This window comes from Oryctolagus cuniculus, chromosome 12, assembly GCF_051225735.1.
Source record: "Oryctolagus cuniculus isolate XC-2025 breed Fujian yellow rabbit chromosome 12, ASM5122573v1, whole genome shotgun sequence".
In the NCBI taxonomy this organism is placed as follows: Eukaryota; Metazoa; Chordata; class Mammalia; order Lagomorpha; family Leporidae; genus Oryctolagus; species Oryctolagus cuniculus.
This window is the reverse complement of record NC_142878.1, coordinates 87177604-87198187: the sequence shown is the minus strand read 5'-3', so window position 1 is coordinate 87198187 and position 20584 is coordinate 87177604. Positions and strand designations below refer to the sequence as shown.

The window sequence follows — 20584 nt, the reverse complement described above, 5'->3', positions numbered from 1 at the left end:
TGTCCGCAAGCCCAGGAGAAGGTAGATGTGTGACAGCAGCATTTTCTTTTCTTTATTTTAAAGATTTATTTATTTGTTTTGAAGGTCAGAGTTACAGAGAGAGGTCTTGCATCTGCTGGTTCACTCCCCAGATGGCTGTAACAGAAAGCTCTGGGCTGGGCCGAAGCCAGGAGGCAGGAGCTTCATCTGGGTCTCCCATGTGGGTAGCAGGGGCCTAAGCACTTGGGCCCTCGTCTGAGCAGCAGCCTTTTTATTGCAGGCCTGCTCACATGACCTTCTTTGTTTGCTTGCCTGGAGGGGACAGGGCAAGGAAACGGGCCAAGTGCACAGAGCTGTTTCACATTCCAGCAGATGCGCAGAGAGCTCGTTTGTGCTGCCTGTCCCGAGCCACGATTGTCCCACAGCACAGCATCTTCCTTTCTCTGACAGAGCCGGGTGTTCCCGGTGTGCTTCTCCTTCTACAGGAAGGGACAAAGCTTGGTTCTGTGGACAGGAGGTGCCGGGGCTTCCCCTTGTGGTCAGGACCTGCTGTCAGCTGAGGGAGAAGATGGAGAGAAGCCCTGTTACTGTAGAAGTTCCAGATCAGGGTTCTGGCTTTCTTGGCACTGTTTGGATTTTTAGAGGAGTAGAAAGACTCATTTGTGGCAGCAGCCGTGGACTTGGAGTAAAGAACTTGGGTAAAGTTCCACTTCAGTCACCAATAGGTTGTGTGGCCTTGGGCCAGGACATTTCCCTTTCTGGGCCATGCGGCATTTTGGTGGCAGGAGTGGGACCCAAATGCAGGTCTCCCGGGTCCAGGTCCTCTGCCCTTTCTAGTGCTGCACAGACAGGCCATGGGCATTTGGCATCACTCAAGCCCCCTCTCCCTTCTCTTTACGCTCATTCCTTCTAGTACTCGAGGTGCCCTTGGGAATAGGGACTGTCTTTCAGGAGCCTGCTGTCAGAGCGCTACCCCCAAGCTGCGATTCGCCTGCCTTCCCTTCCTATAGATGTTTTCCTTTAAGCCTCAGATTTTCTTGGTCCGCCGAGGAAATCGGCGACTACAAATCCTCCCTAGAGGAGGTGGGCAAAGTGATGCTGCTCTGGTGAAGCCAGGAATAATTAAGTAGCAACGTCTCATCGTTGGTCCTTAATAAGAAGTTGCCATTTGAATGAATGGATGAATGGATGCCAGCGAGAGGTGAGAGGATTGATGAGTCTGTGGTAACATCTTAATCATTAGTGCAAGAAACCAGGCCACTGGTGAGAAGACTGCTCTGAAATCAACCATCTCAGGGCACCCTTGCCCAATTTCTGGTCCTGCTGAAATAGGTTCTGGCTCCTACTGCGGCCCCCGCCCCTGCCCCTCCTTGTTGATGCTTTCAATGAGACAGTGCAGGAGAAAGAGCAGGTGTGGGACCTGAGGGGTTTTGGTTTTGGTTCTGGAGCTGTGTGTGCCTGGACCCAGTCCTTTCCTCCAATAGGGCCTCAGTTTCCCCATCTCTAACACTTACGTGCTCCATAGCAGGTTCTAACCTCATTGGTTGTGAGAAGCTTCCTCGCTGGACCAGAGGCAGCCTGCTCAGTGACAGCAGGAACTGCTCACCTGGTGCCGAGGCCTGGGGCACAGGGAAACCCACGGGTGCCGCAGAGCCTGCTGCTGCCACCTTTAGACAGGGCGGCTTGGCACCTCGTCTGGGCCCAGTCCTTGTTTTAGCAACATGGCTGGTAAATATTGACTCTGCGGCATGAAAATGGAAAGCAGAGACGACTGCGTTAACTTACTCAGGGGTAGAAGGTCACCAGCCCCTGATAAGACAAGACGTAGTTGTGCAACGTAAGTTGTCTATGGGTGGGGAGAACGGAACACAGGAGGAGGAGGCTGTCCCCGGGCAGTCGGCTGCTTTCCTGTCTGCACCTGCTGGCTGGCCTATGAGCGTGCACTTAACTCGATACACGCATGTAGGGAAAAGGCTGGAAAGACGCACACCGAACAATCACCGTGGCCTTCTCCAGGGTGGTGAGATGGCCACGGTTTGTTCCTTTCGTATCCTTCTGTTTCCACACTGTCTACCAAAGTCCTCCTCCATCATCGGACAGGGACTGCGTGTATTGCCGATGAAATGTGGCTTTGGAAGAGTCTGTAGGAACTTTTCAGGCCCTCCGGGTACCCCTGAGGGAGGATGTTTGGCCTGATGGGCTCTGTGAGGTGCCAGAGCCGTGAGGGGAAGGGGAGAGCCCCTGGGGAGAAGCCGCTCCTCTGAAGGTGCCCTGAGCTCTGTGCGCTCACTCCCTGACGTGCACCGCGAAAGAGGCTGTGACGGCAGACTCCTCCAACCACTGCAGATTCCAGGGTGCTTCCCCCCTCCCCCCAAGGCCACAGACCTGTCACCGCTTTGAATGGCATCTGGGAGCCGGCGCTGGCCTCCACAGCAGTGAGGCAGGTTTGACCCAGAAGTGGGCAGGTGTGAGAACACGGTCCCCTGGGAGGTGGTCATGTGGGAGCTGAATGGAAGAGGGCTGTTACAGGGGAGTGAGTGGGCTTGGGATTTGGAGCACTGGGGTGAGGGTGAGGGTGGGGGTGGGGTGGGAGTGGCATTTGAATGATGCTGAATACCACTGATTAAGCACCAGCCAAATACTAGGTTTCTCCATGTATGGAAAGGATTGGTGGGGTTTTTAAAAAACATTTATTTATTTATTTATTTATTTATTTATTTATTTATGTGAAAGGTAGATTTAGAGAGAGAACCTCTATCCACTAATTCACTCCCCAAATTGCTGCAATAGCCAAGGCTGGGCCAGCCTGAAGCCAGGAGCCTTATCCCAGGCTCCCACATGGGTGGCAGAGGCCCAAACACCTGGGCCATCCTCTACTGCTTTCCCTAGGTATATTAGCAAGGAGCTGGATTGGAAGTAGAGCAGCCAGGGCATGAACCAGTGCCCTTATGGGATGCTGGCATTGCAAGTAGCAGCTTAATCCACTGTGCCACAATGCCGGCCCCAGGTTGGGTGTTAAACCTAATGGTTAAGACGTTAGTGAACGTGCATTCCCACATTGAAGTACCAGGGTTCCATACCCAGCACCACTTCCCATTCTAGCTTCTTGCTGATGCACACCCTGGGAGGCGGTAGTGATGACTCAAGTTACTGGGTTCCTGCCACGGGTGTGGGATGTGGATTGCATTCCCAGCTCCTGAATTTGTCTGTGGCCCTGGCCCACCCCCGCTGTTGCAGGCCTTTGGAGAGTGAACTGGTGGATGGGAGCTCTCTCTGTTTCAGTTCCTCTCCTAACTAACTAAGTAACTGACTAGAATAGTTTGCAGAACAATGGAATTAAAAGATACTTTTGTTTTGCTGCCAAAAAAACCTTTGGAAAGCTGTGCATAGATTTTTCATAACACGCATTTTCCAGGAACTTTTTGAAGACCCCTTCATAGTTGTTACTAACCTTACATGAGGTTGTGTGATAGGCATTAACTTAGGGCTGCGGAAGCCAGGGTCAGGCAAGCATTTGGGGAGTAAAAGAGCAGATAGAAGACCTCTGCCTGCCTGTCTGTCTCTCAGAGCTCAAAGGCAGGCGGCAGAGGACCCCGGTCCAATTCTTTTTTTTTTTTTTTTTTTTTTTTTTTTGACAGGCAGAGTGGACAGTGAGAGAGAGAGACAGAGAGAAAGGTCTTCCTTTGCCTTTGGTTCACCCTCCAATGGCTGCTGTGGCCAGCACACCGCGCTGATCCGAAACCAGGAGCCAGGTGCTTCTCCTGGTCTCCCATGGGGTGCAGGGCCCAAGGACTTGGGCCATCCTCCACTGCACTCCCTGGCCACAGCAGAGAGCTGGCCTGGAAGAGGGGCAACCGGGATAGAATCCGGCGCCCCGACCGGGACTAGAACCCGGTGTGCCAGCGCTGCAAGGCGGAGGATTGGCCTAGTGAGCTGCGGCGCTGGCCGCCCGGTCCAATTCTGACTGCCAAGCATTTGCTCTTCCTGCCATGCAGCCTGCTTCCCCAGGGGCTCAAGTTATGTGCCAGAGAGCAGAGACCTCTAAAGGGAGCCCGAGCTAACGAAGGAACTACATGCTGTCTGCATCCAGAACCAAGCCTTTGGAGGAGAAGGCTGCCCCAAGAGGAGCTGCAGGGACAGTCCTGGCTGTGTCAGCCCTGGGCCTGGGCCTGGCTGTGTCTGTCCTCCTCAGTCCTCGGTCAACCCGCAGGGACCACGTGGCCTGGGCTGTGGGACCATGGCAACCTGGGGCAAGTGGCTCCTTTGGGGGTCCTTCTGGCTGGTCTGGGAGGGTTTTTCATCTGCCAATTGCTTAAGGCCATTGTTGGAGAGCAGGGAGTGGGAGTGTGGGGTTACAGCATCAAGGCCTATGGGTGGGGAGCTGGTGTACTGAACTTTTCTTAAAAAAGGATTTATTTATTTATTTGAAAGGCAGAGTTACAGAGAGGCAGAGGCAGAGAGAGAGAGAGAGAGAGAGAGAGAGAAAAGTCTTCCATCCACTGGCTCATTCCCCAAATGGCTACAATGGCCAGGGATGGGCTGATCTGAAGCCAGGAGCCAGGCACTTCTTCCAGGTCTCCCATGTGGGTTCAGGCGCCCAAGGACTTGGGCCATCTTCTATTACTTTCCCAGGCCATAGCAGAGAGCTGGATTGAAAGTGGAGTAGCTAGGACTTAAACCGGTGCCCATATGGGATGCCAGCACTACAGGCAGCAGCTTTACTTGCTACACCACAGCCCCAGCCCCAGATGGTATATTGAACTTTTTAAAAAAGTATCTAATCTATCTATCTAAAAGCAACGGAGAGACAGAGATCTTCTGTCTGCTGGTTCACTCCTGCAATGTTTGCAAGGCTAAGGCTAGCCGAGGGTGAAGTCAGGAGCCGAGAACTCCATCTAGGTCTCCCATAGGGGTGGCAGGGTCTCTATTATTTGTGCCATCACTGCTGCCTCCCAAAGTGTGAATTAGCAGAAAGCTACGTTGGAAGTGGAGGTGGGATTGGAACCCAGGCACTCTGATATGGGATGCAGGCACCTCAAATGGCATCCTAACCACTGCGTCAGAGGTCAAGGTTGGTTAGCTAAGAAGCTGGATGAGTAGAGCTGATTTCTGCCTCCGAGCAGCAGTTGTCTCTCTGGGCTCCCAGGCCCTGCCCTCACAGCCCTTGGGACTAGCCAGGGGCTCCCCACCCCTTCCGCCTCCACTGCCAATCTGTGTACTTGCAAGCTGAAACCCAAGAATGCCTGCGTCTGCCCCATCACCCGGGCAAGGACCTGCCTTCCGAGAATGAGTGCCTCCGCATTGGATTTCATCTGTTAAACTTGATTTCCCTCTATTTTATTTTCTTAAGAGGAAGGATGTGTGTTTTGGGGGAGGGGCTGGCATGTGGTATGTGGAGTTTTTTGATTTTGTTGGTTTTTTTAAAACTGATGTTTTGCTCAAGCAGCTGCATTGGTTGAAGTGCAGCAAGTACTCATTATGGGAATGGCTTATCTTGTGCTTAGAATATTCTTGAGTTGTGGCTGGAGTGTTTTGGGTTTCCTGGCAAAGCCATATGGGATTTTAGTTTTATTTTTTTCTTCTTCCACGTTTTGGATTTTGCTAGTTGATGGGGAAGGTTTCAAAGTTGCAAAAGCTGCAAGGAGCAGTGGCATCTGTCCACTCCTGCTGGCCCCGGAATCTGTGCTGTGCCGCCCTGAGGCCGACAGCCGCGTGTGCGTGCTTGAACATGATGCGGGTCACCGCGCTGGCTGCCTGCACCTGTAGAGAACTTCACCAGGCACACCTGCCATCACGGCTCCATTTCTAGATAGACAGGGCCAGTTGACAGGGCTCAGAGGTGTTGGTGACCCAGGCACACAATGGGGCCAAGGCAGCATCAGGGTTGAGCCATGATTTTCTGACTCTGGACATGGAAGAGCAGGGAGGTTTGCACTCAGTGGAAGGTGTAGACCTGCCCGTGTCCTGGAAAGGGGACTCTCTGGACATAGGGAGATGTGGACATCTCAAAACCTCACTGTATGGTCGGCGCCACGGCTCAATAGGCTAATCCTCCGCCTGCAGCGCCGGCACACTGGGTTCTAGTTCCAGTCGGGGCACCGGATTCTGTCCCGGTTGCTCCTCTTCCAGGCTAGCTCTCTGCTGTGGCCCAGGAGTGCAGTGGAGGATGGCCCAAGTCCTTGGGCCCTGCACACGTATGGGAGACCAGGAGAAGCACCTGGCTCCTGGCCTTGGATCAGCGCAGTGCGCCGGCCACAGCGGCCATTAGGGGGTGAACCCTGTCTCTCTCTCTCACTGTCCACTTTGCCTGTCAAAACAAAAACAAAAACAAAAACAAACCAAAAAAAACCTCACTGTGTGGTCCTGGGCCCAGCGGGGCCATGGCAGGGGAGGGCGGGACAGGCAGCCTTCGAGGTGCAGTTTGGGGCTTGGTGTGGTGCTTTGCCTTCCTCCCGGGCCTTCCACGGCTGCTGCCTCTCAGAGAGCGGTCTCTACAGCCACTGAGGTGCTCCGTGATGCCGCGCTGAGTGGGAGCCCTAGAGGAGAGCCCCGGCTTGGGCATCTCTTGGCTTGTAGATGCGTCGCTGCAGTCTCTGTCTCTGTCTTCACATTGCTTTCTCCCGTGTGTCTCTGCAAATCCTCCTCTTCCATCTAATCTCCCTATACCTCACTCTTTTTTTTTTTTTTTTTTTTATTTTTGACAGGCAGAGTGGACAGTGAGAGACAGAGAGACAGAGAGAAAGGTCTTCCTTTTGCCGTTGGTTCACCCTCCAATGGCCGCCGTGGCTGGCGCGCTGCGGCCGGCGCACCGCGCTGATCCGATGGCAGGAGCCAGGAGCCAGGTGCTTTTCCTGGTCTCCCATGGGGTGCAGGGCCCAAGACTTGGGCCATCCTCCACTGTACTCCCGGGCCATAGCAGAGAGCTGGCCTGGAAGAGGGGCAACTGGGACAGAATCCGGCGCCCCAACCGGGACTAGAACCCGGTGTGCCGGCGCCGCAAGGCGGAGGATTAGCCTAGTGAGCCGCGGCGCCGGCCTCTCACTCTTTTTTTTTAAAAAATATTTTATTTATTTGTTTGAGAGATGGAGCTTACAGACAGAAAGAGGGAGAGACAGACAGAGATCTTTTATGTGCTGGTTCACTCCTCAAATGGCCACAACAGCTGGAGCTGAGCTGATCCAAAGCCAGGGGCAAAGAGCTTTCTTGGGGTCTCCCATGCAGGTGCAAGGACCCAAGCACTTGGACCATCTTCCCAGGCCATAGTAGAGAGCTAGATCAGAAGAGGAGCAGCCAGTACACAAACCAGTGCCCATATGGGATGCCAGTGCCACAGGCGGAGGCTTAACCTACTATGCCTCAGTGCCGGCCCCTGCCTTGCCTTTTTAAAGAAGATTATTTATTTGTGAGGCAGGTGTTGTGGTACAGCAGGTAAAGCCACCACCTGCGACACGGGTATGTCATACGGGCACCAGTTCAAGTCCTGGTTCCTGTATTTCTGATCCAGCTCCCTGCTGATGGCCTGGGGAAACCAGTGGAGGATGGCCCAAGTGCTTGGGACCCTGCACCCACATTGGAGACCTGGATGAAGTTTCTGGCTCCTGGTTTTGGCCTTGGCTCCAAGCCTGGGCCTGCCTTGGCCATTGCAGCTGTCTGGGGAGTGAAACAGCTGATGGAAGATCTTTCTCTCTCTCTCTGTAACTCTGACTTTCAATTAAAAAAAAAAAAACTAAATAAATCTTAAAAAAAACCCATTATTTATTTGAAAGACAGCAAGACCAACAGACACAGATCTTCTACCTGCTGGTTCATTTCTCAAATGCTAAGGGCTGGGAACTCAATCTGGGCTTCCCAGGTGGTTGACGAGGACCCAAGTACTTGAGCCATCTGCTGCCTCGCAGAGCCCACAATAGCAGGAAGCTGGCTGGGAAGCAGAGCTAGGACTTCAACCCAGGCACTCTGATTTGGGATGTAGGTGTCCCAAGCTGCATCTTAACTGCTTTACCGAATGCCCACCCCTGTTTCTCATTCTTAGGATACCTGTCATTAGCTTTAGGGCCCACTCAAGTAATATAGGATGATCTCATCTCAAGGCCTAAGTTAATTATATCTGCAAAGATCCTTTTTCCATATAAGGTCACATCCACATGTTCTGGCTTAGGACAGGCACGTATCTTTTTGGGAGCCACTGTTTAACCCGCTGTAAGTTTCCACTCCTGTTTCCTCTCGGAGTTGCTTGAGAACTTTGGGGTCAATGCACTTATTGCAGGCTGGGCCCGTGCCCACAGCAGATGCCTGCTCTGCCCCCAGCAGTGCCCTGAGCCTTATGGTCAAGTGGTTCAAGACAAGCAATGGGAAGACTTTGTACAAAGAACATGCAGACCCTGGGATTAGCTGCTTTTGAACTTCAGAGTGGTAATTCCCACCTGGAACATGCTGCCCTCGTCCTGTGTGGCACAGGCAGGCGAGCCGGGTATCCTTGGCATGGGCAGGGCCCTAGGGGTCAGCCAGGCTGTTTGTTCCCTTGCCAGAATGCAGCTGGCACAGATCCCTGACCACACAGTGCCTTTCCTGCTGCCTGATCCTTACTCACCATCCTGCAAAAGTACACTGCCTTCTCTTGTGTCCACATCGCGCCATCCCTCCCTCCCCAGCACCTCAGCACTCTTTGTGATGACCTGCCCCTTGGTGGCCTGTGCTGTGTGCCTGGTAATTTGTTTCTCCTCCCTCAACTGTATCACACCTTACTTTTTTTTTTTTTAAAGATTTATTTATTTATTTGAAATAAATCAGTGTTAGAGAAGGAGAGGCAGAGAGAGAGAGGTCTTCCATCTGCTGTGTATGGATCATCGACCTGGGATCGTCCCCAACAGCCTGTAGGGCTCTGAAGGCTTGTGTCTGCTCCTTGGAGACGGGGCTCAGGAGGGACGCTCCCCTGTGGCTGGGGTGGGGTTGCAGGCCCAAGTTCCCTCCCTCTTGGCACCAGCAGTGCTGACTTCACAGGTAAAAATCCTCTCTGCACAGCTGTTACGGTCGCCTCACTTCCCAGAGGTCAGGTTCTCTGGCGGTGGGTAAAGGCCATCTTGGGACCAGGTCAATGAGCACTCAGCCTGAATGGATGCAGCCTCCCTGAGGATGCAGGCAGCCGAGCCTCCCGGCCCAGAACCCTCGCTGGAAGGCGTTTCTTTCTGGCACAGCTGCCGGCCACACCTGGAGAAGGCCGGGCGCTCCCATTTGCTAAGTGATGTGACTAATGAGTCCTGAAGCGATTGCTATCTGCTCACAATAGCATCTTGATTTATTCATGCGAGGTTGGGCCACTCACAGGGACCGGCCCCTTGTTGACTGTGGCTTCATTAGGGGTAATGTGTGCAGCCAGCTGTTTTCCCAGAATGCTCTCCCAGCCGCTGCCTGGAAACCTCTAACTCTGGTCACTCAGTGGGCCCCTCCTTCCCAAAGCTGCGGTCATTTTAGAAGGCAGGCACTCCTCTCTGGGCCCTGACTCCTTTTTGTCCAGGGCCTGGTTGGGCTATGTGGTGTTTAAGCCCTGGTCAGCCCTCAGGTTCTTTACTTAAATTCCTGCCCCATCTCCCAGTTCACCCTGCTGTTTTCTTAAGGTATCTGCTTCCAGAGGCGGGCACACAAGGTAATCAGAGCCATCTCGGCTGCGGGGAGGCCTCTTGCCCAGTGTCTCTTTCCTGCTGGTCACTATGTCTTAAAGGCGCCTGGCACGGTTTAAGTTGTCAGGGCTTCTGCCTCTTAAGAAGGTATGGATTCCATTGCTGTCTTCCGACTCCCAGCCTCCCAGCCCTAATCTCAGTCCTGGGGAACAAGGTCTCGGCCTTGGTGCACAGGTGATGGCAGCATCCCCCATCTCTGTGTCCCCCGTCTCGCTTTCCAGAGCCCCTGAGTCTGTGGTGACAGCTTCCTGTGCACCGGCTGGAGGAAGGCCTGGCTCCTTAGCTGTGTGGTTGCCACCTGCGGTGGATTGTCTGGGGGCCTGGGGCAGCAGGGGTCTTAGGCCTCCCTTCGGGGACTAGATGGGGAGGGGCTGTCTGGGTTCTGGTCCTGTGTGTTCCTGTCTGTCTAAGAAAATGAGCCCATCTCAGATGTAGCGTGTAAACTCTTCCCAACAACGTTGCTGTGTAAACATTTTTCTCTGTCATCCCTTCTAGAAATACGTTGATTGGCCATGCAGTGTTCCAGATAGAATTTTTGACAAGGTCCTAACTTTGGCAGTTGATAAAGAAGGCGAGTTGAGTGGAGATCCAATCGTTCATATAAGATGCATTCCCACCTTCCTCCTGAAGCACTCTAGGACCAGTTCTCAGAAGTGACCATTATTGAATTTCTTGTAGGTCCTTCCAGAAACTGTGTGTGCTTTATTTATTTATTTATTTTTATTTTTATTTATTTGAGAGGCAGATGTAGAGAACTCCCACCTGCTGGTTCACTCCCCCCGATGCTCGTTCACCATGGTTGGGGCTGGTTCAGGCTGAAGCTGGGAGCCAGAAACTCCATTCAGGTCTCCCATGTGGGTGGCAGGAATCCAATGACTTGAGCCTTTGCCACTGCCTCCAGGGTGTGTGTTAGGAGTCAGGAGCAGAGTTGCTATTGAACCCAGGTGCTCTGATAGGGATGTGGGCTTCTTAAGTAGCGCTTTAACCATTGAGGCAAATGCCTACGCTTGTTAATCTTGTGAATTTTCCCAGATCTCTCTCTCTCTCTCTCTCTCTCTCTCTCTCTCTCTTTATGTGTGTGTGTGTGTGTGTGTGTGTGTGTGAGAGAGAGAGAGAGAGAGAGAGAGAGAGAGAGAGAGAAATTATTTTAACAACTGTATAGATCTATTATTAATGGGCCATAATTAACTTAACCAGTGCCCTGTTGGTGGGCATTTAAGTTGTTACTGAAATTAGCATCTTTTTACCCACCTGCTCTCTGCCAAGTAGCGTTTTAGACACTGAGGTCTCAACAGTAAACAAGACAAACTTTTGTGTCACCCCCATATGATTGTCAGATGAATTCTGCAGAGTAGACTTGCTGGGAGATTGATTTGATTCAGTGTGTGTGTGTGTGCAGTAAGTAAGCCCCTCACGTTCCTGAACATATGATCAGTCAGTGGATGCCTGAAACTTTCTCCCCTCCCCTTGCCCTTGGCCGTGGCGTTGTCGCCCAGCCTCCGTCTGGTTCAAGGGCTGTGTATACTAAGGCCTCAGGGAAGGTTGCTCCAGCAGGGATGGGTGGTGTCGCTAGGGCTTTTAAGGTTCCTTTGGGTACAGCTTTGCAATGTGTCATTGCATCCATGGATGAAGTCAGGGTGGCTGGTTTGTACTTCACAGGAGGAACCGGGACAGGAGAGGCCAAGCAAGTGGGGAGGAAAGGGACTCCCAGCTCTCCAGGAAGCGGGCTGGTGGCAAGGCTGGGCTGAGGACCCAGGATGAGGGGCTCTGCTTCCTGGTACTTCTTCCCTGTTTAGATGAAAGCATTTGCAGACTGGAAGGGCTTTGAAGTTTTCTTCTCACTTGTGGTCTGGAGACAGGAGGACCTTGCATTTCATGAATTCACTTCGTGCTGCACCGTGTAAATGTGGTAGCCACAGCCACAGATGGCTGTTTAAATTTAATGGCAAAGTCATTAAAATAAACAAAATAGCAGACTGGCTTGTCAGTCATTTCAGGTGTTCAGTAGCCACCAGTCTCGAGCAGCGCCTGTGTTGGACAGCACAGCCCCAGAACATTGCCACTGACTTGGTGTGTCCATGAAGCTATAGCATTCGTTTTCTCCTTTAGCACCTGGATGTTTGTGGAAGGGACTTTTGAGATCATCTTTTCCTTCTAAATTTTAAGGAAAAAGATGCTCACTTGGTCAGAAATGACTCGCTGCCTGCAGCCATGCAGCTGGGGTGCAAGTGCCCTTAGAGCTAGTCCCCTCCTCGGGTCGTCTGCACTCCACTCTGTCCCCTTTGTGTACAGCTTCATCTGTTCCCTTGCTCTGCCCACTTGCTGTCCCAGAGGGGTTAGAATGGGTGCCTGTTGTGAGCAGGGCCCTCTGTCAAGTGGCTCTGGGTCTGTGTTCTTGCTGTGTCCCCAACATTGAGAGGCCGTGGATTGAGTCTCTCCACGTGGGGGGATTTTCCACCAGGACTCCAGGCTGTCTCTTGAGCCCTTCTCTGCTGAGGTCAGGACAAGTGTCAGCAACCTACACACAAGGTCGCAGGAAGCTGGGCTGCCTCTCACTGTCCAAGCCCACCCCCCTCAGCCATCTGCAGAGCCGGCGCAGGTGCTCCCGCAGAAGTGGGGCTTGGCTGAGTGGCTGGGCTCAGAGTGGCGGTGCTGACAGCCTGACCCAGTGCTTTAAAAACTAGGGGTGGGTAGACAACATTGAGATGAGAACCATTAAACTGCACATTGTGAAAGTCAAGGGGATAGCGAAGGCAGGCGGGCGGAGCTTTGCCTGGTGGGGTCTTGTGGGCTTCGGGAATGATGAGAACTTGTTGGCGAGAGACGAGCAGGGACCGTCACCGTGTGGAAAGGGCTAAGAAAACACTTTCCAGGTTCTGTCCCAGCTCTTTGCTCCTGAAAGCTGTGCTTAAGAAAATTGGCAGAGTCCTAGATAGTCGGTAACTGTTCCACTAGTGTTAGGAGTGGTAGCAAACAGAAGACATGAGTCGTTATGGGTGGAAGAACTCCTGCTGGTACACCTGGATTTTTCTGTTGTGTTTTATAACACCAATACTCAAATGTTAGTCTGCATTGGAACTAGCCCCCACATTTCTGATTCTGTAGCTCTAGAGTGGGGAGCTTGAGAATTTACATTTTTTAATAATAAATCTTTATTTTTTTAAAAAATTATTTATTTGAAAGACAGAGTTACAGAGAGAGGTAGAGAGAGAGAGAGAGGTCTTCCATCTGCTGGTTCACTCTCCAAATGGCTGCAATGGCTGGAGCTGCGCTGATCTGAAGCCAGGAGCCAGGAGCTTCTTCCAGGTCTCCTACGTGGTTGCAGAGGCCCAAGGACTTGGGCCATCCTCCGCTGCTTTCCCAGGCACATTAGCAGAGAGCTGGATTGGAAGTGGAGCAGCTGGGACTTGAACCGGTGCCTATGTGGAATGCTGGTGCTGGAACATTGGCATTTGAACTGGCATCTTAATGGCTAGGCCAAAGGCTTGCCCCTAGTTTTAAAATTTTTAACCCCTTTGGATGACCCCGCTTCCCCAGACCCCAACCACGCTGCGTAGACCCAGCCTCTGCACCACCTGGGAAGCACTTCGTCTTTACTCATCATGACTGTTCCAGATTCCCAGTGCCAAGCACTGCCAGGTCTTGGACTCCTGCAGCGTGCTTCTCCTGCAGTGGGTGTGGTGGGTCGTGCGGATGAAGTGCAAGACGGGGCCCTGCCCTTAAGCAGATTAAGTCTAGTTTAGGGGTGGGGGAGAGAAACACAAGAAAGCAAAGGATGCAAAAAGATCATTAAGTGTACTCGACTGCAGGGCTGACGCACTGGAGGTGAGGGGCGGGGTGGGGGCGGGGTGGAGCATGGACACGGAGGACTTCCAGGAGGAGTTGGAACTTGCACTGAGCTGCGCTAGGCTGTGGGTAAGCAGAGAGACGCCCAGGATTGGCACAAAGGGCCGGCAGAGCCCGGGGGTGGGAATGAGTGTGTTGGGCTGTGCCTGCTGGGAAGCCAGAGGACAATTGGGTGAGTAGAAGGGACCAGGTGATGAAAGGCTGCTGGGGCCTGGCCAGGCGGCTCAGGATTCAGGGGACGGGGAAAGGAGTCTTGCTCAGAGGAGAATGTGGTGACCTCAGGGTTTGCGGAAGAGGACCTGGGAGCTGTGTGGGGTGGAGCCCGAGGACAGCACCAATGGTCAGGAGGCGGCCCTGAGAGCTTCGCTCTGTGAAAGCTGAGCTCGAGAGGGTGGAGGTGATAACAGGAGGCTAGCCCAACTCCAGACCGAAAGCGTGCACTGCAGACCTACTGTGTGTCCAGCGTTGGCGGGGGCTGACTGGGTGTGCACCTGGGGGTAATCACAGGCTCTGCCTGAAGACCCGACGGTGTGAGGCAGAGAAGTGTGTAGGGAGAGATGTCAGGAGCGTGTGCTGAATGCCATGATTGGAGGTGCACGTGGTGGGGAGCAGAGAGGGAGGCCCGTGTCTGGGACACACAGATTTAGGAGGAAAGATCTATGGTGCTGAGCAGGTTCTGGCTGACTTTCCCATGCCGCCTCTGACAAAGGCGAGGTCTTGTGTTTGCAGAATGGAAAGGCGCTCCAGCCCGATCCTCCCCTGGTGCTGGGGAGGTCCCCCTTTGAGTTCACCCTTGATTGGACGACGACAGTGCACTGTTATGCGAGCTCACTTATCACTGTTTTGCGCACGTGCCTCCCCCGTCGTTCATGGTTGTCATTGTGATGTTTGCATCCAGAGCGTCTCGTTGGTACACCAGTTCCTTGATGGAGGGCATTGACTTCTCTCCAGCATCCCAGAGTCTGTGCAACTGTGTTTGTTCTTTCCTAGTCTCTCTATAGGCTGAATTCTCAAAGAATGCTGCACTGGTAATCACATAATCTGATTTTAAGTTTCAGATCTGTGGCTAGGAGCTCTGTGACCTTAACTCTCCGAGCGTCAACTTCCTGGTCTACATACGCAGGTTAATACTGACCGTGTGAGGTATCGAGATATGGCTTCAGGCCAATATTTGTAGAAGTGCTTTATAAAAACCTCATTTTTTTTTTTTTACATCATGCTTGTAGCAAGTGTCACTATCCAACTCCACTCATCAGGCCAGGGACCCTTGTGGTGTTAGTGAAAAACTTGCCTCTCATGTGGCACACTACCTACACTTGGGAATTCATGGCCAATCAGTGGCCTCCCACTCCAAGCTCCAGCAATGTGCACTAAGAACTTCAATGTTAAGGCACAGTTGATATCACCTGATAAAAGCATGTGAGTATTTTTATAGATTTAAAAAAAAGAACTCATATACAATGCAATTCAGCCATGTACAGTGTACAAGAGAACTTCAAAAAAGTCATATAAATTAAATTAAAAGATAAATTTATGGGGGCAGGCATTGTGGTATAGCAGGTTAAGCCACTGCTTGAGGCACCTGCATCAATATTGGGGTGCCTGGGATTCAGTTGTACCTCTGCTTCTGATCCATCTTCCTGCCAAGGCATATCTTGAGAGGCAGCAGATGATGGGTCAAGTACTTTGGTCCCTGCTACCTACATAGAGTTGGATGGAGTTATTGGCTCCTGCTTTTGACCTGGCCCAGCCCTAGCTGTTGTGGGAATATGCATTGTTTTTTCATAATACACATTTTCCATCAACTTTGTAAAGAGTCCTTATATATTCAGTAACTTCAGTATATTCCAAGTAGTTTGACCATCACCATAATCAATTTAGGATAGTTCACCACACCATAAAATACTCTAAGCCCATTAGCAATCATTCCCCACTTCCTCAACCCTCTACTCCTTGGCAATCATTAATCTATCTCTGTCTCTATTTGCATATTCTGGCCATTTTATAGATGCAAATGAAATCACAAAATATGTGTAATTGAAATGTATTGTAGGCCGGCGCTGCGGCTCAATAGGCTAATCCTCCACCTGCAGTGCCAGCACCCCGGGTTCTAGTTCCATTCGGGGCGCCGGATTCTGTCCCGGTTACCCCTCTTCCAGGCCAGCTCTCTGCTGTGGCCCAGGGAGTGCAGTGGAGGATGGCCCAAGTCCTTGGGCTCTGCACCCACATGGGAGACCAGGAGAAGCACCTGGCTCCTGGCTTCGGATCAGCGCAGTGCGCTGGCCGCAGCGGCCATTGTGGGGTGAACCAATGGCAAAAGGAAGACCTTTCTCTCTGTCTCTCTCTCACTGTCCACTCTGCCTGTCAAAAACATTAAAAAAAAAACTTAAAAAAAAAAGAAATGTATTGTAATCATCTAATATAATCCTTTGTAAGTGGCTTATTTCCCTTAGCACAATATTTTCTCTCTCCCTTTTTTTTGAGATTTATATTATTATAAAGTCAGAGTTAGTGGTAGAGACAGAGAATGACAGAATTTCTATCTGCTGGTTTACTTCCCAGATGGCTACAACAGCCAGGGCTGGATCAGGCCAAAGCCAGGAGCTTCATCCGAGTCTCTCACATCAGTGGCAGGGGCCCAAACACTTAGGCCATCTTTTGCTGCCTTCCCCAGGCCGTTAACAGGAAGCCAGGCTGAAAGTGTAGCAGCTGGGACATGAACCAGTGCCCATGTGGGAAGCCAGCATTGCAGACAGCAGTTTTACCTGCCATGCCACGATGCCAGCCCCTACTGCGGTATTCCCAAGGCTGATCCATGGTGCAGCATGTGCCACTACTTCATTCCTTTTACTCACAAATAATATTCCACTTATGGACAGAGCACGTTTGCTTACCCATTCATCAGCTGAAGGACATTTGGGGCATATGGTTCTTGATACGTAGTGCTAAGCGGCATCTTTCAAGCACTGTTGTATGCCCCTTGCTGTTTGATGAACCAAAAAATGGAAGGACTCTTGATCATTTTGCAGTGTTTAATGTGGAAATCAGGCCACTGTTAAGAGAAGCATTGTAGAGCTGTCCCAGTGGAGAGTGGGAAACCCCAGTGGAGAGTAAGCACCACCCCAGGAGGGGATCTCTGACTTCCTTCCAAGTGTTAACTTTTCCTGAGCCTGGGAGATGGGAGGAAGGGCTTCAGGAGATGCAGGGGGCTGCCAGGCTCTGGCTTGGCTAGGAGGAGGTAGACATCTTGGGTACGAGTGAGACAGGGATAAATTGCCTTGGTAGAGACTGGAGGGCCCAGGAAACTGAGTGGGGGCCAGATGACAGGCCAAGGGGAGCCTCTACTTTCTGCTCATTTGGAGGGCAAATGAGACAGGGCTGTGTGGTCGTGTCCTTTGGCCTCCCCCTGCCCCGGGACTGGAGGGTACCCTGAGTGAGGAGTCAGCCTGCCTGTGTGTCAGGGCTTTCTGGACTCAGGCTGCCTGTGGGCGGGAGGGAAATAGTCTCCACTTCCTTCTTGGCTACCTGCTAGGTTGATGTAATCTGTGCTCGGCCCATCCCCTCGCAGCCGCCTTCCCTGTGCGGGTGCCAGGTCTGAGTTGTCTGAAGCATGAGGCAGGGTGGAGAGGAAAGGGAACGGGGCCGCTGGCCAGGAGACCCGTGTGGTCCTGCATCTGCCACTACCTGGGAGGAGGGGCACTGGGGCTCTTCCCTTCCCTTCCCTGGCCTTGTTTTACCCACCTGTACAGTGAGGGTGATGGTGAGCAGTTCCCTTTACAACATGAAGGTTGCCAAGCATCACCGTGTGCTGGGACTCTGAGAAAGCGCCACAGTTGGTTCCGTCCTGCTTGGGCCGGGTGGGGAGTTTGTTACTTCTCTTAAGAGCTGTGATATAGGTGGTGAGGTTGTCTGTCCTCAGCGGGGAGTTGCCATGGGCTGACATGGACCAGGCCATGGTTGGAGAAGAGGTCATCTTGGCTTCTGTTGCACCCTGGCTGGTCAGTCTGGATGCCTGAGGCCCTGGATGCCAGTGCTGACTCTTTGGCTCTTGGCTGTTTTTGGTAAACTGACAAAAGCTGCCTGTGCAGAGCTCTGGAAGGGATGCAGTCACTAGCAGGTGCTGCTCTGGTTGGGGAGGGGGGTCAGGCTGGCCTGGAGAAGCTGGATGGGTAGGACCACTCCGTGTGGTTGGCGCTGAGGCCCTCAGGATGATGGGGTGCTAGGAGTAGGCACAGGGAGAGCTGTGCCAGGTGGGCTGGTTTTGTCCATATTGCAGAGTTTTCCAGGGGTTGGGCCTAGTTCTACTCCTGGGTCTACTCCTTGTATTCACTCCCCACCCTTTGTGGGCAGGAGAGTTTCTGGTTTTCTCCCCCTCCACCCTCAGCTTGGCCACCTGTCTCCCAGTGTTTGCCGGGTGGACTGGTAGAAGCCAGTCCCATCTTGGAAGGGCTCATGGCTGTGCTTCCACCTTCTGGGCTGATGCAGGCATCCCTTCCACGACTTCTCCTGCACCTGCCTGTCTGCCCTGATCTGCCCATGAACTCCTGGACGGGCATCTAGGATTTAGATCAAGGAGAGAGCAACTGCTGCTCTTGTTTCTCCCGTCTGTGGTGACTGCATCTACTAACCCCTGCTCGCACACAGGCCCTGAAGGTGAAGCAGCGTCTGAACCTCCTGCTGCTCTGCAGGAACTTCTAGATGGGATGATTTGTTCTCTTAGCTAAGTGGACATCTCTCCAGAGGAGCACCCCTGGTTCCCCTGACACCACGGGGCGGACCCTGAGGGATGAGTATTGGACTTACTCAGAGGTCACGTCTGTCTCGTCAATCTTACACCTCCAAGCACAGGCCTGAGGCCAGAGCAGGGCATCAGGTGGCCCAGCTGAGCCCTTGGGCTGCAGTCTCCCTGTCTGAGAAGTGGGGACTCTCCCACATTCCTTACTCAGATTAAGGAAGAGAATGACTTGAAAATTCATGAGAATCCTCATCTCAAAGGGGCCATGGTAGTCGAAGGAATTAGTGTTTCAAAGGGAAGAAAGAGAAGCCGGTCCTGATTTTGGCACTGAAGCCCAGAGTGTGAGGTCAGAGAACAACCTGTGGCTGCCTCAAGGGGAGGGAGTGGCTCTCAGAGCTCTGACATTCCTGGGTTGTGTCCTTGGCTGACTCAGAGGCAGCTGTGCATGTGCTAAAGGCCTCTGCCTGCGTGCCCCAGAACCTGGGAGAAAGCCCACTGCCAAACCAAGGGGCCTACCGTGGGATGGTGTGATGACAGCCGAGGGGGAGGAGCCGCCAAACCAGCCAGCAGGTTCCACTGCAGCCTAGCAGAGACCCCACACCTCCACCCCTTGCAGATGGGGCAGTAACATCTTTGAAAGTCCAGATCCCACCGAGGGGCTGAAACTGCTCAGAAGGGTCTTCTTGTCCAAACAAAGCTGCGCCGTGCAGGCAGAGTATCCCATGAGGCAAGTCACGATAGTGATGGTGACGAATATCCTTCTGCTGAATTCACCCATGTAGACATAGAGCTACTAGTGTCACCGGGAGGGAGAGAGACGACATTATGTGGCTCCTGATGGGAGCTCCCAGCACCACGGGTGGAGGAGTTCTGATGAATGTTCCAGTCAGTCATTCATCTGCCCATTAATTACTTAAATATAGTTTTTGACCATTATGCACAAATTACTATGACCAATACAGTGGAAGACGTGGGGACAAACTCAAACTTTCGAACAGTGTTTTCTCAAGGTACGTTTGCAGGATCTTATTTATGAGCAGAGCTTGAAAAGCCGATTTCCTGTTTCTAACAAGAAGACCAAAGCAAAAAAAAAGAATTTCTTTTTAAAGGTTTATTTATTTATTGGAAGTCTTCCATCCTCTGGTTCACTCCCCACACGTCTGCAACTGCTGGAGTTGAGCCGATCCGAAGCCAGTAGTCAGGAGCTCCATCCGGGTCTCCCCCGGGGTGCAGGGGCTGAAGCACTTGGGCCATTTTTCTGCTGCGTTCCCAGGCACATTAGCTGGACTGGAAGTGAAGTAGCCGGAACTTGAACTGATGTCCATATGTGATGCTGGCACTGCAGGCGGCAGCTTAACCTGCTCTGCCACAGTGCCGGCTCCAAGAACGCATTTGAGGGCAAGCATTTGTCGTAGCAGTTAACATGCTCGTGTTCAGTATCAGAGACCCCAGGTTCGATTCCCAGCTCCAGCTCCTGACACCAGCTTGGTGCTAATGCAGACCCTGGGAGGCAGAGGTGATGGCTCACGTCCTTGGGTTCCTGCCTGCTACTTGGGAGGCCTGGGTAGCTTTCCTGAACGCTTGGTGTCGGCCCAATCCAGCCATGGCTGCTCTGGGCATTTGCCTCTCGATTTCTAATGAATTGTGTTCATAAGACATTTTTTTCTGCCAAGGACCATTCGTGGGCCATATAAGTTAAAAATGAGCCTGCTCTAGCTGTATTGAATTTCGGGTTCCACCTGTGGTTGCCTTGGCAGGGCCAGACCACGTGACTTCATGTACCTCAGATGGCGCACGGGCGGGACACTCCCCAGCCCTGCAAACACCAGGGCTAATCCACGTTGAGCAGTGAGCGGCCTACCAAATGTGGTGGGGCCTGATTGTGCTGCTGGATCTCCAAGGCTTGGCTGCTCCTCTGTAGGGGCTAGGGAACACCTGGCCCACAGGGCACCCAGGCTCCTGTGGGTAAGCAATGAGGACCCCTCTGTGAAACCACCTAGGGCTATTGATTATTATTCCCAGGAGGGGTCGTTGAACATGTGCTTATCAGTTTGTGTTTACTGGTGAGACTAACTTTAGCAAGGAAGGAAAACTGGTTTTCAGCAAGAAAACCCAGAACGGTGGGGTCGAACCCAGGACTCGGTTCAGCAGTGGGTTGGGGCCTGGCTGCAATATTTTCTAAAATAGCGCTGCTCAAACTTGAGTGGGGACGTGAGCTACCAGGTGGCAGGCGACAGGTGCTGCTTATCTTTTTTTTTTCCTTTTTTCTTTCTTTCTTTCTTTTTTTTTTTTTTTTTTTTGGACAGGCAGAGTGGACAGTGAGAGAGAGAGAGACAGAGAGAAAGGT

The 20584-nt window shown here is 52.3% G+C and overlaps 1 protein-coding gene and 1 non-coding gene across 7 annotated transcripts in view; one reads left to right on the top strand and one right to left on the bottom strand.

Annotated features, from left to right (window-relative positions):
• Positions 1-20584, top strand: part of DAPK2 (death associated protein kinase 2) — a 121537-nt gene that overhangs the window by 31358 nt on the left and 69595 nt on the right. The gene's annotated exons all lie outside the window — the stretch shown is intronic.
• On the bottom strand, positions 14721-14874 carry LOC138842954 (small nucleolar RNA SNORA62/SNORA6 family). The gene has a single exon (XR_011381208.2). It is a non-coding gene; the product is annotated as a small nucleolar RNA SNORA62/SNORA6 family (small nucleolar RNA).